The following is a 15,672-nucleotide window of genomic DNA, read 5'->3' as shown; positions in this document are numbered from 1 at the left end:
CCATGCTTCATATGGAGTAATAGACTACCAAGCTTTTGTAGGACACATGTTTAGTACATAAGTGGCACACATGATGGCCTCAAGCAAAAAAAAATGCGGCGAAGCTTGACTTTTGACCCGTTTTTCCTCTCAGCAACACCATTTTGTTGAAGTGTACAAGGCGCTGTACATTGGTGTTTTATCCCACAGCTAGCCAGAAATGCATTAAATTCACGAGACATATACTCGCTCCCTCGATCGAAACGGAGGGTGCCCATAGTACATATTGAGACATTTTCAGTCATAGCCAGAAATTGTTTGAAGCACATAAAAACTTCAGACTTCACTTTAAGCGAAAATACCCATGCATGCCTAGAGTAATCATCAATGAAATTCATGAAGTACATGGAATTGCCCAAGGATAAAGTTTGCATGGGCCCACAAACATCACTATGCACAAGCTACAACCTGCATGTGGCCCTAACTGAACCATCCTTTGGAAACTTTGAACGTTGCATCTTACCCAAAATACAACCTTCACAAACATGTTTGATAGGTGCTTCAAGAGGCGGGAAAGAAGCAGCTATATCAGATTTTTGCAAACGCAGCAAACTGGCAAAATTCAGATGCCCAAAACATGCATGCCAAAGTTTTGCATCTGAAATAGCCTTAGAATTCACAACTGCATTTGCAAAATTCTGCCCACACTTGTCATACAAAGTGAGCTCATACAGCCCATGACATAGCATGCCAGATGCAACAATTTCATCACCAAAACTGAGATCATGTATTGTACATCTGTCATTCACAAACTTTACTACAAGTCCAAGTCTAGCAAGTGCAAATACAGACAAAAGATTCTTCTTGATCCCAGATACATAAAGTGCATCAACAAGTGTGAACGAACTGCCATTTGCAGCAGTAAGCACAATCTTTCCAACTCCTTGAACCGGATAAGAGGCATTGTTGGCACAAGTCACCATATTCCCATGAGGGACGAACTCAATAGAGGTAAACAAATCACAATGTGAGGTAATGTGCTTTGTAGCACCACTCTCAAAATACCACACCTGTGAATCTACAGCAATTGACATACATGCATCATGGACAATAGGATCATAAGTGCACTCTGCACTAAATGCCCATTTTGCATCAACATCAGCATCACAATCTCCTTTGTCAGAAGACTCTACAATCGCTGCACTTGTATTGGACCCTGTAGTGGATCCAACCTCTTTCTTCTTAGCCTCTTTGCCTTCAATCTTGGACACTACTTGATCAAGTGATCATTAGCTTTACAATAATAGCATCGCATCTTCTTTTTGCCCTTATCACCAGAATTTCCATACAAAGTGCTGCCAGCAGAAGCATTAGGAACATAAGTTTTGCCACTCGCAGCAGAACCATATGAAGTGGTTACATTGTTGTTCCCACCTTTTCTTTGAGCTGCAATACAAGCCTATTCAACTGCACGCTGCCTAGTCCTACTCTTGCAACAACAATGTGCATAATGCATCAAACTTGACAACTTCATGATTTCCTTCCGTCATAAGTCTCCAAGTACTAGCAAAAGTCTGGTAAGAGTCATCAAGAACAGTCTGCACAAGTGAACTGTGAAAAATGACTTCTCCTGTAGAAATTAGTTGCTCATTAACATCCTTGACACCAGCAAGGAAGTGTCCATTTCATCTTCCTCATGCATAAACTTTGATTCCAGCTCTTTACGCACAAAGCAATTTTAGCCTCGTTGCGGCTTGCATAAAGACCAGCTAGAATATCCCAAGCCTGTTTTGTAGATTTCGTTGAACGAATGTGAGTAGTAATGGTGCGCTTCACAGACAACGCAATCAATGCATGAGCCTGTGCATCCTTTACATCCCAACGAGCTTGTTCTGTCTCGTAGGCAAAACAACTCTAACAGCAGCAAGACCTGCAATATCCTCAACATCGCTTACATCCTCAGAACCAAGACGTACATCAATTCCCTGCACAATATTCTAGACGCCCTTTGACACAAGAACAGGTTGCATCATGTAAGCCCACCTAGGGTAATTGTCCCCATCCAATCTGTCCTCAGTAGCAAACATCTTGAACACATCTGTGTTGTTGTCATCCATGGTAAATGCTGCACCTGATGTGAAAACTGCCCAAAAGAGGAGAAACGAAGCGGGCACAACACGTGCTATATAGCACATACTGTAGAAGACTTTAAGGGACTTGTTATGCAGAAAACGGATCTAACAGAAATTTTGCACAAAATGACAAAATAGTTTGTGCAATACTGTCTGTAGTGGAAACGGAGGCCGAAATGAGCCCGAATAAGAAATCTGAGCAGATTGAACTCAACGAGCTTGCCCAAATTTTTTGTCGACCTGCGAATGCTTGCCAAAGCTCACTGAAATGAGAGAAAGTGAGCGGGCGTGTGCTGGAGCTGCTGGCGACTAAGCCAGGGAGGACGCAACCTGCTCTAATATTGATGTTGGAACTAGGGTTGCAGGAAAACACACACAACTTGGAGAAGACAAAGGAAGCTCAAGGCACACAAAAAAGAGTGTGTAACTTAGTGTGCAATGGAAAGATAGATAGCCCTAGAAATGAATGGGCATATATACAATGCACGGGGGGGAAAAAATCCTAAAGAGGGAAAAAATGCTCCGAGCGGTCCTAGTGTGTTCACACACAGCACTACCACATGTATATGGTAACAATTGCAGCAGGAAGTCTTTAGTTTCTTCTCATAACTATTTACTTTGCTCTTTGATGTATGCTATGAGCATGAGATTTTCCATACTCATTGACAATTATAGTCATGAAAATGCAGGTTTGGATGAGTTTTTTGCTAAATGCATGCACACTAGGTGTTATGGGCCCTAGTGTTTAGCAAAGGCTGATTTAGAACGGCATGCAAATTCATGAAATTGATAGCTTATGAAGCATTTTTCATCATAGGTGCACTATTTCTTTGAGATTTTTTGTTGGTCTATCAATCACAATACATGGTAATGACTCAATGTGGGTGTTTGTAGATAGATTACAAGTAATTATGCACCCACGTTTATCAGTCATTTTTGGAGGACTGTCTGTAAATGGTTGGGAGAAACAAAATACATACTACCACTCGTCTAGAAATGGATGGGCAGATGGTAAGTATTAGTCTAGTGTTGAGAGCATACGTTAGTGAGAAGCAACCCAAATGGAAAGATTGCTTTTCTAGTTTGAAGTTTGCTTATCATGATGCCAAGCATGTTGTGACTAGGTTTACTCCATCCTTGTTATGGTCAAGTTTTCAACCTTGATCACCATTTCTAATGAGGTTACTTACTGATGAGAAACGATAGCAAGTCAAAGGACTTGGTTGATGTTGATGACCTATGTAAGCATGTCACTTTCATGGAAAGTTGGGACGAGGTATTCTTGCATGTTCTAGTGTCTTCAAAAAATTTGAAACCTGGTCCTTCATTGAACACCTCTTAGTTGTGTTAATTCATTTAAAGTACTCACGTGAGTTATAAATTGAGTCTACACACTATCATATTCACCCTGTTGTGGATAAAAGTAGTTACAAAGGGACAACAATGTGGAAAATCAAGATGTCTCTCTTGGTTTCATTGAACCTCCTACACTACAAGAGGTTGTGTGCTCTTGTGACGCTGTTAGCGACGGAAATACATTGGGTTTTTATAACCCCCGGTGTCGCTAAGACCATCGCTAACAATGTCGATACGGGAATGTCACTATAAGCGTCGCTATAACGGTCGCTATAACCGTTGCTATATAGCGACGGTTATAGCGACGTTTGCAGGCCATCTATAACGATGTTTATAGTGACGCTGCAGAGCCTTATATAGCAACGGTCATAGCGACGCCCGAGAGGAAAAAAATTTGGTGGCAGGGCATTGAATGCCCTACCACCCATCAACCATATTGAATGTTTCATTCATTGATTCACCTTTGAAAAAAAGTACAAGGGTAGATATAGACCCAAAATAGTCACCCACAAGACAATATAACCATTAACTCCATCATCCATAGTACGTATTGTTTGCAAAATAAAGATACAAAACTGACAAGCGTAAATTGATGAAACTAAATCAATGACAATTGTATATATCATAGGCAAAATCACTTGATTGTTAAACTTTGCAAATGTAATAGTTACAACACCATTGTCATCATTGAAAAAATATACATGGTTTTCAAAAAGACGTATAAAAGTTGTCTCATGATACATAAGCTATGACAAAAAGAAACTAATGCTATCTATATATGGCTAGACTGACGTCGTCTAATCAGACATCTCATCGTGTCCAAGCGGCGTATTTGTCGGATTCTGCAAAAAAAAAACAATAAGACAGTTTTCTGTAAGTATAAACATATAGCAACGTTTATAAAACAATACAACAAATAGAAAAGAGTAAACCCTAATACTAACCATGCCGCCACAAGAACTCAGAATGTCCATCAGGGCGTTTAAGCCCTTCCTGCCTGCGTACTCGTGCTCGTACGGTGTGGGATCACGTCCTCTCATCGACCACTGTCAAAACATACAAAGAATCCATTATGTTAGAATTTAAAAACCCATAAACCCTAAACTATCAAACATAAAGAGCAATGCAAAAACACTTACAAAATCGGACTCAAATGATGCCCACCCGCCGCTCCCCAAGTGGTGCGAGCTCCCTGCCTCTACTCGCGCTCTGGCTGCCTCCTTTTGTTGCTTCCACTCGTCGGGATTCTCACGCGTTGCTTTCTTTGCATTCTTCCAATCTTCTTTGTCCAGCCAATCTGGTCTATTCCACCCATGCTTGATTGCTTTTTGCACTTCAGAACGCTTGTGCTTGCAGTATTCGCGCATTCGAACCTTCATCATGTCTTCATTGAAGCACTCATCCCGTGTTGGAACGGGAAACTCGTCATGAAGCATGCTGATGACTCTGTCTTTTAAATCACTCGATACTTCACTCCATGTGTCTAGTATGTAGTGTCTAAACACCTGAGAGCAAAGACCGCGCATGCGCGCAATCACCTTCTTGCCTTCATCATCCAAGATGATGTCGTCGCTGAAGTCGACAGAGTAAGGCAAGCCCTCTCGCCGGTGACGCATGAACCTGGGTGTCCCGGCAGGGGTCTAGCGGCGTGTCGACGGGGGTACGGACATCAGGTGTCTCCACTGGAGTCTGGCCCCCGAAGCGAGGAGTGTCCACTAGAGTGACTCCTGGAGGAGTAGGGTAGTGGTGTGTAGCCGCTAGGAACGGCCGTCAGCCGCGCAAAACCTGGTGTCGATGGCGATGCCGTGGCTAGTGTCATGGCGGGCAAGAAGGGGAGGGTAAAGAGCCTCGTCGAACACAAGGCGGTGTCGAAGCATCGACAGCGGCATCCCCACAACAACCGCCATCGCCACCACTAGAGCGTCGGTGCCTAGACGATTTGAAGATCGTCTTGTCGACACCGAAGCTTCGAAGCGTGCTGAATGCTCCGAAACATATGGAGATGCGGTCGGAGTAGGAAGGTGCGATGGTGCGCCAGAACGATGACGCTCCACGTACCACTGTCTTTACTCGGGTGACAAAGAAGAAAGAAACTGCTCATCATCCATACCTGCATTAAACGCACGAACATTTAAACTTAATATTGAATGAATGGAGTAGAAAACATGGACAAGCAGATAGATGAGAGAGAGAGAGAGAGAGAGAGAGAGAGAGAGAGAGAGAGAGAGAGGAGAGATTCCTGTGTAGAGAGTTTTCATTGAATTTCTGTGAATTTGTAAAAGCATTGCGCTCCGGGTGCGATGGAGACTAATGCTGCAATCGCGAAGGAAGTCCGTATCTGCTCATAGATGTTGCTTGCCCCACCACTAAATCTAGTTGATCGGGTGAAAGAGACGCTAAGAAGCAGTAGTAGTAGTGCTTCTTAGCGTCTCTTTCACCACTAAATCTAGTTGATCGGGTGAAAGAGATGCTAAGTAAGCAGTAGTCGTGCTTCTAGCGTCTCTTTCACCCGATCAATTAGATCTAACGGTGGGACGAGCTGCATCTATGAGCAGAGACAGATCACTCCCTTTCGCGATTGTTGCAGCTTCAATCTCCATCCCACTCGGAGCGCAGTGCTCGTCGTCCCTGCTTGTGAGAACATACCTAAAGCATACGTACCTGGAGTGGATGCAAAGACCATTAAATACAATGACGCATATAAACAAAAATGGATAAAAAGCCACGTGAATACAGTATATATTATAAAACGGAGCAAAATTGTTCAAAACGAAGAATCCTACAAGAATCCCAACCATCTCTTTCTTTTTTGACGTAGAGCTTGAAGGTGCTTGTAGCTTTGGAATGTTCAAAGGCTAGCAGCAACAACATAATGCGTTCTTCTTGTATTCAACTTGAGTGATGGAAGAGGCAAGTCGATAACTCAGAATTTTCAATCGAAAGAGAGAGAAAGAGAGAGCACGCACACAATCAAATCTTGCAATCAAAAAACCAAGTGGTGGAGCTGCATGTGGCCATGGATTGCCCAGCATGTGAGCGCAAAATCAAAAGAGCGTTATACAACATGGAAGGTACCTAGAAAGCCGGAGTTTTTATAAAACGGAGCAAAATTGTTCAAATACAATATGTATGGCTTTAAGAGGTCTCTCTCTCATCCTCGCATAGCTCAACATAACTTCCTATATCTATATAGAGCTCTCCGTTTAGACAGATGTCCTCCGTTTCATTTTGTAGATCCTCTACATGCACCCCATAGAGAGTAGCAGCTCGATGCTCGTTTGGCACCACCTCAACAGCTTCTGGCTGAGCATCTTCTCCGATCTCCTCCATTGATGCCGTTGTGATTGGCACATGGTAGCCTTCATACGTCTGTGCACTACGAGGGGCTACCTCTATGACGTACCACCAGTTTGATGCAGACTTTGTAGGATGAAATATCACCTGGCAGAGCCACATAACTTACATGAGAGCTTCCAAGCACATAACTTCTAAAATGGGATGTTAACTATTTACATACTTACTTGTTCACAATGCTCGGGTAGTACAAAAGTGTCTCTTAGTTCAGTCCATTTCTTAGTTGAATCCACCTCAAGAAAACTAGACTCTCCTCTACGCACAGTAGCGTTGCGACCCTCCATGATTATCTTGAACCATTGCACGTCGAACAAGTCCACAAAAAATCCTCTATAATCGATCCTCAAAATCTCTTGTAGCATGCCGAAGTAAGTGAGTTCCGCCACCACAGGATCTGCATCAGAGGACCGTCGTCGACTAGACTGTTCAAATTTTGCCATGATTCCACAATTTTGAGTAAAACGCTTTTTGTCGATCCGTTCCACCCTAAAATGTCGACCTTTACACCATGCTGTTGTGTATGACTTATACTACAACGAACAAAGATTATGAGTGGCCGTTCAAACATCTAGAAAGTCACTAGTCATACATTACAAACTTACCTTGGTCGCGTAACCCCGAGACTACTCCCACTCTTCCTCAGTCCTTCTTCATCGCACTGTTGGGCGCTTTTCAATTGGTTGTGCAACCATCTTAAGCTCATAAATGTTCCAGACTCGTCGGATAGTGCATCGGTGGTAGTCTTCCCCATCTCCACTCGATTTGTGCCCTTTGTCGCTCTTGCTTTGCATCCTCATATTGTGAAATCCACTTTTGCATCATTAGATTGTGAAGCATGCAAAATCGGTTGATTTTAGCCTCTAGATCTTCCGTCATCTTCTTCTCAACACCGAGATTGCACATGACAATCCCCGATATGTGCTCATCATCTATGGTTCGCCATAGTGTGTCCCGAGCTTTATCAAATCCGTCTAGCCACTCTCCAATGTACACTAGGGACTCTGATACCAGCCAACGTTCAGCCATGGTACCCCCTGGACGTGCCTTCTAACGCACATATCCCTTCAGCATTTTCATCAAACGTTCTAAAAAGAACATCCATCTGGAATGTATTGTGCCAGCTATTTCCACCGCATCAACTATGTGAACAAGAAGATGCACCTGAATGGTTAGCATGGTAGTAGGAAAATGTTTCTCAAACATGCACACAACCTCCACAACGTTTAGTTTGGCAAATGGTATGGAGTCTACGTTGATCTCCTTTTGTGAGATCCATTGCACCAACTTTGCAAGCTTGTAGATTGTGTTACGGACGTCAAGAGACAAACATCCCTCAATGGCCACCGGTAAAATAAATTGCAAAACACGTGCAACAATGATATTAAAGTCCACACACAAATTTGTTACACAATTCCCACTATGATATATTCCACTATGAACATACCTGACACATTTTATGCCAGTCGTGTGACTTCAAACCGGTAAGCTTTCCTTCTTTAGTAAAACACGTTCGGAGTGAGTGCATTACGCCAGTGGGGGTCCGCAAAGATCGAATGGTCTCTTTTACTTTGCGTTCTTGGGCTCCTGTGAAAATCCATGGTGCTTTAGGGAGTTTTGTCGATCCATCGGACGCTGTTTGCGACCAATATTGCTCCATATGATACACATTTCTAAGGTCAACCCTGGCTCCCAAAGTATCTTTCTTGCTGGTCAGATGGTCCCATAGTAGATTACCCACATTTTTGAATATGTGCATTGGATCGAACAAGTGATTGATCATGAGTCGGGTCCAGTATGGTAACTCGTACCATAGAGATAGTCTCTTCATCCCTAGGGACAATCCATCATCACACATCTCCTTCTGCTCTAACCATGCTTGTGCAGACATCCTCGGTGGCTCTCTTCCCAAAAAGCCGTTGCGTAACACATGATTCTCTAGAAGATACGCTTGATGACTTTCGTAGATTTGCTTCTTCAATGAGGGCGCCCTACGTGCATTCAGTCTAGGTCCACATGTGACACATGCTCTATATCCGCTTGTTTGAAGCCCTGCATGTAAACACATGATAATAGATAAGCTTGAGAAAAACCAAGATTTACAGTGTTTGAGTGAGGAGTGTAAATCACCTGAGCATTCTGTTAGTCCGGGATAGTCATGCATGGTCCACATTAGAATGCCTCTGATCAAAGCATTCCGTCGACCTGTGTGTCGGCTCATATCCACCACTTCTATGCCAATCCACAATTATTGTAGCTCTTCCAATAGTGGACGAAGATACACATCCATATTCTTCACTTTATATCGCCCCGGCACAATCAAACTTAGCCATAGGTGCCCCTTCTTCGTAGTCAACCACGGGGGAATGTTGTAGTTGACGATGACAACGGGCCATACACTGTAAGATGTTGATCTTTGACCAAATGGATTTACACCATCCATAGCCAGGCTTAAGCGCAAATTTCGAGCTTCCCTAGCAAAATCCGACCATGTTTCATCTATATGTTTCCAGGCTGCGCAATCTGCAGGAATCCATAGCACACCATCTGAAGATTTATTCTCCTCATGCCATGATCCTAGGACGGCCATGGACTTACATTCGAAGAAATGCTTGATGCGAGGAAGCATATGAAAATGTCGCAAAACCTTTTGCGGAATTTTTGTTCAGTGGAGATCTACTCGATATCTCTCGGAATCACATTTCAGACACTTCTCCATGTCTATGTATTCCCCTCTGAAAAGAATGCAGTCGTTAGGACAAACATGGATCGAATTGTAATCCATCCCCAAGTTTTGCAAAATCTTTCTTGCTTCCTCTCGAGAATCTGGCATCACATTATTAGCTGGTAGTATGTGCTCTTTGAGCAATCTACACAACGAAAAAAATACGGTACAATTGTGTAAAAATTTATCAGATCATTATACATCTAGAGTTTTTTATTAAAGTAAACTAATTGTAATAGATCACCTGAAAAGCGTTGTGACGCTAGTGTCACTCCATCCAAACTTTGCCTGCATGTTGAGAAGAACCAGGAGCGCCTTCAATCTAGACACACGTGCTCCATTATACAATGGCGTATCGGCTTCACTTTTCATATCATCATAGATAAGTCTTTCTGAATCCATGATCGTCTCGATCATTTCATCGATCTCGGGCTCAAACATTGCCTCGTTGGGAATGTGGTCTGCATGATCATCCCCTGAGCTGTCAGAGGCTACATCTTGTGGCCTCACATATGTTGCTTGACCAAAGCGCCTGCGAACACGTCTATTGGGTTGCAAGATTGATACCTGTTGGCCAACGTCAAAGTCCGACGAGTTATAATTGGCAACAACTCGATCTATAATAGATGGATTGAACTAGCCAAATTAGTAAACGTGCTGCAAAGAAACGCGTCTTGTCCGTCGCACAGTATGCTTGCATTGATTACAAGGACATAAGATCCTCGTTGAGAGATAGGTGTTTCGGTTGGACGGCCCTACATCCTCGTCACTACTCATAATGAGGGTAATAATTTTATAACCTGGACAAAAAATTTAATCTTCTATTGGCATTCTTCGTCTTTTATCTGGCTCTCTCTCTCTCTTTGTTCACATTGTAAACTACCTCACATTCTCTAGTCATGTCCAACCCCCGCAGACCTTGGTCTAGAGGTGCACGGAGATTAGAACCACCGGGTTATAATCTCATCTTTATTGGTCAATGCCTATATTTGCGGGTACAAGAAATCTACACACCCACGTCTACATGATAGTGCATGTAGTGGACAAAACCCCTTTGCCTCTTCTCTAGCTATAGCATTTCACAGCATCTTAACATCTTTTAAAAGTAGATCTTTGTCTGTAGCATGCACGTACGCCATTCTTGCAATGTAGCTGATGCTTGCTCAAAGCACTTAATTCTTACTCTAGATTTGACGGGTTGTGGTGTGTGTGTGAGACCCTTGGAATCGTCGTTTTGCATCACTAATTTCTATGTAGGCTCAATTTGCTCTTCCATTGGCTGATCATGACGGCTTATTGTATGGTAGCAGCAGTCGAACATGCAAGTGGAATTGCTGGTCCGCATGGACTGTCGAGGCTATGAGCACAGGATATTTTCTCATGTAGGAAAACGGAGTCTTTTTTAGTGTTTTTCATATGAGCAAGTGTTTTTCATACAATGCTTACCATCATGAGCGTACCTTCATTGACATGCACTAAAATCTAACATAAATCTAAAAAAAGCTAGTCCATCGAACATAAATCTAGATCTAATTTAATCTTAAACTAAAAATAAACCTAAATCTAATCTAATCTAGCTTAAATAAACCTAAATTTAATCTAACGTAAGTCTACATCTAACCTAATCTTTAACGTCTCTTGGGATATTTTCCTACGATCTTAAAACTCTCTTCTTCTCGTGTATGTGTGTGTGTGCCCCAATAAAAAGAGGAAAATGGTATAACCTTTCTATCACCCAAGTGTGGTAGATTGGTTATGCCAATTCCCTCTTGAATAACAGGTTTTGAGTTCAACTATTTGTCGGCTAGATCTTTAAGGTCTCTTGAATTAGTTTCCTACAATATTAAATTAAACTCTCTTCTTCTCGTGTGTGTGTGTGGGTGTGCCAATAAAAAGAGGAAAATGGTATAACTTTTCTATCACCAAAGTGTGGTAGATTGGTTATGCCATTTCCCTCTTGAATAACAGGTCTTGAGTTCAACTCCTCGTCAGCTAGATCTTTAAGGTCTCTTGAATTAGTTTCCTACGACGTTAAATTAAACTCTCTTCTTCTCGGGTGTGTGTGTGTGTGCATGCCAATAAAAGGAGGAAAATGGTATAACCTTTCTATCACCCAAGTGTCATAGATTGGTTATGCCATTTCCCTCTTGAATAACAGGTCTTGAGTTCAACTCCTCGTCGACTAGATCTTTAAGGTCTCTTGGGATAGTTTCCTACGACGTTAAGACTCTCTTCTTCTCTCTCTCTCTCTCTGTTTTATATCTTTCTCTCTCTCTCTCTCTCTCTCTCTCTCTCTCTCTCTCTCTCTCTCTCTTTTCCTCTTTCAATGTGTGTGTATGCATTCTTTGTTTATGCATGTGTGTGTGCGTTTTTTGTTTATGCATGTGCTCTCTCTCTCTCTCTCTCTCTCTCTCTCTCTCTCTCTCAAAAACACAATGTGCGTCTGTGTGTGTGTGTGTGAGAGAGAGAGAGAGAGGGAGAGAGAAAGAGGGGAAGGGAACATGAGAGCGAGGAGAGGGAAGGAGCATGCGTGGCTCTCCTTCCTCTCCTCGTGTGTGTATGTGTGTGTGGAGAAGAAAGAGAGAGAGAGAGAGAGGGAGAGCACGGTTTACCTTTGCTTGCTTGAGCGCGCGCTGAAAACTCAGATCTGAGATCTGAGTGTTCGGACTCTCTCGTTTATTTTTTTACCCCTGTCCTCGGCGTCGCTATGGGCGTCGCTAAGTTACTTATAATTTAGCGACGCCCATAGCAACGCCTATAGCGACGCCGTGGGTTTTCACATTTGAGCGTCGCACTGCGAGCGTCGCTAATATTAAGTACCTCTTGTAGTGCTACTACACCACGTATCAATCCAATGGACAATTGGCCCAAGTGAGGGATGCCACTGCGAAAAACATTAGTGTTCTTACGAAGACATCACCACTTGTGTTTTCAAGGATGAAACGCTTCTCCAAGGGGGGGAGTAATGTCAGGCCAAGTGCCAGAACTCACATGCGGTCAAGGGGAGCTATATTTTTAGCAAGGTTACAAGCCTATATATAGCGTGGATGGGTGGAGAGTTGCATGTGCAGTTACCCAGAGTCTCATACTTGCCTAGTCTACTTAGTTTCCTTGTCGAGCCATGCTTGGAAGCCATGCCAAAACTATGCCTTGCCAAAATCTTCTTGTCGAGGGCCTTGTCGTAATCTCCTTATCAAGATCTTCTTGTTGAGAGCTCTTCTTGCTCCGAAAGTGGACTTCCCTTATTCCCACCTCCTATCAAGGCTCTTTGAAAGTTGCTTGCCACTTGAAGGCCTGTTGAGGCTCTTGAAGGTCCATTGCGAGAGGTCATAATCTAGGGTCAACACTTCTTGTGATAGCCTTGTGGTGGTAACAGCACATGGCTAAGTTTGGGCCACCAAAATGTGAGCTCAAAAGATATATCCATGGCGGCCATCCAACAACGTAGAGAAGGGAAGTGGTAGAGCAAGCGAGAGCTGTGTGCCTCCTTGCGAGATGGTGTAGAAATTGAAATCTTCCTACTCCTCAGTGCGACCTTGATGAGCTCCTCTATATGCCTTTTCATGTTGTTTTCCCTTTGCCTCTTGAGTGTGTGCAAGGTACCTTTCCCAATGGCCATGAGCTCTTTGTCAGCTTTGTCTTCCTCCTCACAAACATGCATGCCCATGCAATCTCATGCAAGGTCCATGAAAAAGCGGTCCACGACCTTCCGAGAATTGTCCTCGCTCTAATACCAAAGAAAGGCCAAATGATATGGATAACCACATTCTTCACCTAGCCATCCCTGAATATACTTATAGACAATCCCCCATGCCGATTTCTCATTGTGCCATGCTTGTAGCCTTGCTACCCTTGCCTCACAATCCCCCATGCCGATTTCTCACTGTGCCATGCTTGTAGCCTTGCTACCCTTGGCCTCACATGTTATTGAAAATCCATGTACACAGTCAATGGAAGGAATTAAGAGCTTTAATTTTTGAATTGAGGATTCCAAAAAAGCGGGGGATTGAGATTAGAAAACACACAACTTAAGGTAAAGATTCTTAGCTCACAATGACAATGCCTACTTATTCACACATGACAATGGGGGGAAATGAGATTAGAAAACACACAACTTAAGTTAAAAGATTCTATGTTGATTAGCCTATAATGACAATGCCCAATTATTCACACATCTTAGGACAATTAAGATCAACCAAATTGAAGTGTGAAGGTGGGGTATTATTCATGTGTTGGTTGATGGAACTAATGAATGATCAAAGAATGCACAATTGCTCTAATGCACACACTAATGAAAATAATTCTCTACTAATCAAAGTTTAATTAACCACGATGGTTAGTGGTTCATGGGACTAGTTTTTAAGAATATAATCACTCTTAATTAATGTTCCAAGTATTAGAGAGGATGATTATTAGGCCCAACCAATCACCAATTAGTACCCTATTGTGGCTTTGATATCACTATTGGGTAAGGGAAGGTTAATGAAAGTAGGATTCATGGTATTTAAGAGAATGCTTAATGATGAAAGAGACAAACCAATAAAAGACTAGAAATGCGTTAGTAATAAACTCATTAAGGTGGTTACAAGAAGTGATCTTCATTAGAGCTTAAGGGGGTAGTACAAATACAGTACAAGCATGTGAGTCCATAAAGAAGTTCCCAAATCAATCCCTACAAAAGGGGGGTCAAGCCATGAAGCTAGACGTCCCCTTTGGCAAGATGTATACGTCATTGGGACTCATCTACAACTCATCAAGTACACATGGAAGTCACATGACTATCTGCCACCACATAAGATATGCCTAGACAAGAGGTGTTACACATGATGTCTCTAAGGAGATACAAGGTAAGGCTCACAAAGAGTAGTAGGAGGCATGGAAGAAAGGCCGCACACCCAAAAACTTATGACTATGTTGTGGAAGATAGGTATCATTTCACATGAGTTGCAATTTTCTGATGGTTTGTACATTTTGGTGTGTAGGCCCTAGAAATTGATCGAAGACTTGAAAATCTAAAGAAATGTGAGTTTTGTTTCAATACACGTGAGTTTTGTGGAATTTTTGCTATTGTATAGGGTGGAACCTCTTATAAGGGAAAAACTTTCGCTCTTGTCAGGTTTGTGAAGTTAATGTATAATCACTATGATCAAATTATGGGATCAACTTTGTAATGTACACAAATGACTCTAGCCTTCAACCATGCTCCCCACTTGATGCAGTTTTGATCCACAAAGCCCTTCGTGTCTTCGTAAATAAATTTAGTGAGAACATCCATCTAGAATGCACCTTTCTTGCAATTTCCAATGAGAGATCCACTTGAATGGTAAGCATCATGTAGGGGAAGTGCTTTTCAAATATACAAGAAACTTATGCTCTTGTATATCCTTTATGAAGAGGATGGCTACACGTCTTTAGCTCTGAATATGAGCCTCTTGTCATGTATAGCCAAGCTGGTAGAGGTTATAATGTGTAGTGCTCTCTTTAGCTCTGAAATAGAGTTTATGCAAGAACATCCTCTTTAATGTGTAGCAAAGAGTTAAGTTTTGACCATCCTCCAATTTCCAATTGAACCTTTTTTTTGAGTTTTTTTGCTGTAGTGAAGCGAATTTTTTCAAATGGGTGCTTGTCGCTGCATTTCATTGCATATATGTCAGCACCTTGGGAGTTCCTTTGGTGATATATATAATCTTCAATTTCCCACTGAGTTCAGGTATTCATGATAGAGGCGTGTTCAATTATAAGGGGACAATTCTTTGTGAGTTGTGTGTCGTCAAGAGTACCTTGGGTGTTTGCTAGGTTATTTCGGTTGGAGAGGATAGAACCACATCACCATTTATGAGTTTCAACTTTCATTATAGGAGGTTCTTTGGAGGTCACCCACTTATCGATAACCACTTCATGTAATCTTCCTTCACTTTTAACTAGAGTAGGAGAGACCAATTCATCAAAGGAATTACACGAGAGAGGAGAAAAGTGGCCTCCATATGCTTGTCTTCTGAGAAAGGGTATTCTATTTCTACTCTTTTCTTTTACACGTAGACTCTAGAGTGCTTTTGTACTTGTCTTCCAAGAAAGGGTATCCTATCTATTCCTACCCTTTTCTTTCACACTTGGAATGCTATTGTGCTT

This window comes from Adiantum capillus-veneris, chromosome 11 (assembly GCF_014529385.1).
Source record: "Adiantum capillus-veneris isolate H3 chromosome 11, ASM1452938v2, whole genome shotgun sequence".
Lineage (NCBI taxonomy): Eukaryota > Viridiplantae > Streptophyta > Polypodiopsida > Polypodiales > Pteridaceae > Adiantum > Adiantum capillus-veneris.
Note: the sequence above shows the minus strand (reverse complement) of the source record.